This window comes from Apis dorsata, unplaced genomic scaffold, assembly GCF_000469605.1.
Source record: "Apis dorsata unplaced genomic scaffold, Apis dorsata 1.3 scaffold_263, whole genome shotgun sequence".
NCBI lineage: Eukaryota > Metazoa > Arthropoda > Insecta > Hymenoptera > Apidae > Apis > Apis dorsata.
The window spans coordinates 71,327-75,108 of NW_006263541.1; the positions used below are offsets into that span (position 1 = coordinate 71,327).

General features: G+C 46.3%; 1 protein-coding gene across 3 annotated transcripts in view; it reads right to left on the reverse strand.

Moving 5' to 3' along the window:
- LOC102674444 (serine/threonine-protein kinase GIN4-like) overlaps positions 1 to 3,782 on the reverse strand; it is a 15,102-nt gene that overhangs the window by 7,099 nt on the left and 4,221 nt on the right. The window lies entirely within an intron of this gene.

The window sequence follows — 3,782 nt, forward strand, 5'->3', positions numbered from 1 at the left end:
GTTCCTTTTTCTTTTTCTTTCTTCGCGTCACGCTGTCGCGCTCAGCAGGATATCTCTAAGGGAGGGGAGGGGGGCTAAAGGAACGCGTCTCTTGCTACCGCGTCGCGACTATTTCTTCTTTCTTTCTTTCTTTCACCGCTTTTTCCTTATTCCCCATTCACTCGAGAGAGAGAGAGAGAGAAGGAGGAGGAGTGGGAAGAGGATACGATACGATATAGCCCGGGAGTTGAAAACGGAGACGAGATGCGGCGGGGGAGGGGGGGGGAGAGAGCGGAGAGGAAACATCGCGGGGCTCGTGATTCGCGCTTCATCGAGGAGAGGAGAGTACATAGCGATCATTTACATAAACACGGTAGATGCTGTTACGATAAATTCGTGCGCGCACGAAGGAATAGAATGGAATATTAAGTTTCCCGGTGGAAGCAAGCCGTGAGGGGGATCGAGGCTGCGTTCGAACCCGAGCGCCATTTTTTTTTTTTTTCTTTCCTTCCTTCTTTCTTTCCTTGCTCCGTGGGTAAAGGGAAGAGAGGGCGCTCGGGTTCGGTTTATGCAAGTGGCGTTCGATTGACGAGAGAATACGCGGGCAACCTATATCCTAGATCGAGCGTCTCTCGCGAAGCCTAGATTTCCCAACGGCCGGTTTCTTCGCGTTTCCTTATACACGTCACCCGTCGCGATTTCCCAGCCTAACAAGTACACGATTCGCGTTGATCGTTACGCTAGACCCACGCTCGTTGCTCTCGAATCACCACCGATCTGGTAACGATCTAACGAAATAACGATCCGCGTTACGTAAGCGAGGAGAACGCGGGGGAACAACAAACGGGGCAAGATAGGTAAGAAGAATGTTTGGCTGCCTCTCTCGAGAGCCTCTCATCTCCTCGGGTCCTTGGAGATGCGAGCGCGTGGGCGGTGGTATCTGAATATTCAAAGTGTATCCCCCTCGATAGGTAGTGGACAGTACCCGTGGCACGCGGCTAATAAATAATGACAAAAGGCGTAAAAATAATTCTCTCGAGGAGATGCGCAATTTGCCGAGAGGGAATCAAGGGGAACGAGACGATAAATCTTCCTATCGCTTCCTCGATGATCGACCTCTGTTCCCTATATTTTCTTTTTTTCGATCCCACGCCAGACTTTCAGCGTGGGCCGCCTAGAAGAATCTTCGAAAAGAAACTTCGGCCCTTCCTCCTCAAAATTTCAACTAACAATCCAAAGTCTTTGTTCGCTCAACAAACGATTATTACAAAATAAACGCATGTTTGAAACAAACCAAGTTACCACTCGAACCCGGTTTACTAATACAAATGATTCAATTCAATGATATCGGATCGAAAGCGAGTTACTATATTGATTGAATTTAGAATGGAGCCGTTCCATTCAATTTCCTCTCCCCCTCCGTTCTCCGGAAAATGTCGCGAGATTACCTGCTCCAGTTACCTGCCTATCTATAGTGATTCATCGATCTGTCGATCGCCACGAAGAATTCTTCGATCCCTTTTTCCATCGATCCCTCGATCCCCAGGTATCTCCAAGTTCCCGTTTCGGAGGAGGACGCGCGCCAGCTTCGTTCCTAGATCCTTCCTTTCTCTTTCCTGGGAATTTCGATCGCCGGTTATCAACGATTGCTCCAGTTATGGCGGCCAGACACGAGTATATATATATATATATATATCGAGGCGAGATAGGAACCAGGTGTGATTCACCTGGAGAGCAAGGGCGTGGTCAGCAAGGAGCGTGGGGTCTCGATATTCTGTATCCGAGCGCGGTGTTCCGAGAGAGAATTTCGGAATCGAAGGTGTGTCGACGATCGATTCGGCAGCAGCGAAGAGGCGCAGCGTCGTGTGTGCACGCACACGACACGATGCATTCGAAGCGGCCGTCCCTCTTAATACGCGCCCCACTATATCCAAATACGGCGCTCGAGCGTTTATGGAGCGGTGGAATAAGAGCGGATTCGCGCGTGATCCACGGATGATCATTGGCCGAACGAGAAGCGGCGAGAATTCGCCAACCGGCCAAGGTTCTTTCACGGCGAATTAAATTCGCCCGACTTTACGATCGAGGAGAAAATTGTTTCGCCTCTTTTGTTGGGACGCGTTCAAAGAGATATAAGATATCGCGTCCGACGGATTAACGCGGATCGAGAGGGGCCTTTGCTTCGGTTCCGCTTCGCCGGATCTTAATCGCGAATTCCCTTTCCTTTCCTTTTTTGCGAATCCCCAAAAGAAGAGAAGAGGGAGGCGAGAAAAAAATTTCGAACTTGACCCTTTTCTTAACTCTGCTATATCTCAAATATCTTTATGCTGCAATTTTTTTTCGTTCGTTGAGAGTTTAATTTATCATCTAGGTAGATATATTGTTTTGTTCTTTGTATTGTATTTGTAAAGAAAAAAGATAATTAGATAAAAATACTTCGAATGTATTCCCTAGAATTTAAAATAATTCTCGATGGAACGAGGTAAAATTGAATTGAATATAGAAAAGGTATAGCAAAGAAATAAGTTTTCGTACACTTCGATTCTATTCAACCGTAAATACTTACGAGAAATTATTATAGAAATGTGTACAATACGATACTCCCGTAGAAAAATTAACCAAGAATTCTGAGCTTCGAATTACAGTTCCATAATCTTTGGGATCCTCTTTGGAAAGCAGAGCACATTGCCAGGAAAGTACAGTACGAGTAGAGAACAGGCTGGTGAACGCATGCAAATAAGCATTCGAGGATTCGAGGGGGTAAGGAGCGATTTATGCCGTCGATAAAAGTCGGCACGCGCTCGATCCTCCCGTAAAAACGTGCACACGCAAGCGCCTTGGTTCGAGGATCTTGTTCCTAAAGGCTCGTCGACCTTTCTCGTCGAATTTCTCGCGAGGATAACAACAATTCATTCTCGCCAACTTTCCTCCAAAGTTTCGTTTCTTTCTTTCGTTCGATCCTCGTTCGTACTCCTGTTATCGATCCTCGAACCGTTTTGATGCCTGCTCGGCAGTTAACAACCGCGAGAAAGTCGTAAAAAACGACGACGTAGCGAAACAAAGTCCCGGGTGAAACTCTTAATTACACCGACGTGATATTTTACGAGCGTGGGTCGCGCGCAGTTTCGGGCAAAAAATCCTCGAATCGGAGGATTTCGCGAAACCGGTCGTTATTGGTCGTTAAGAGCGAGGCAACGGTAATGCGATGGCTCGAGAGACGAGTCGAGGATACGGGAGGAGCGGGGGGGGCTTTTATTCGACGACACGCCGCGCGTTGTTTCTTTTTCCGTTTTCTTATTCTTCTTTTTACGAACGAAAGAACGTTTCCGCGATTGGAGAAATAAAAGGTGGCCGTGTATCGATAAATTGCGCGGGTACGCATCGCTCTTTCGTTCGCGCGAATATCTCGGCTTGTATCTCCCCTTTGTCCGGCGTAAAAGGCAATTGCAATTTGTTTACCGGCCGCTTATCGCGGAATCGCCTCGTTTCGATCGCAATTAAGAAGCTGATCATTTCGCGAATTGGATAGATTTTTCCAATGCTTGGAATAATCGATAAGAAAAATCAAACGAGGAGAAAGATGGAGGGAAGGAAAAATTCGTATCAATCTTACTCGAATCGTTTTGTGATTTCGTGAAAAAGAATATTGAGGACAGGATCGATATCATTCGACGATATCCCGCGATATATAAAAGATCAAAGACAGAAATGCGAACGGGCAAGAAAGAATGTATATACTCATTTCTTTAGATTCCAATTGCGATTCCTTTGGATAGATTCTTATTTTTTTTTTTTTTTTTTTA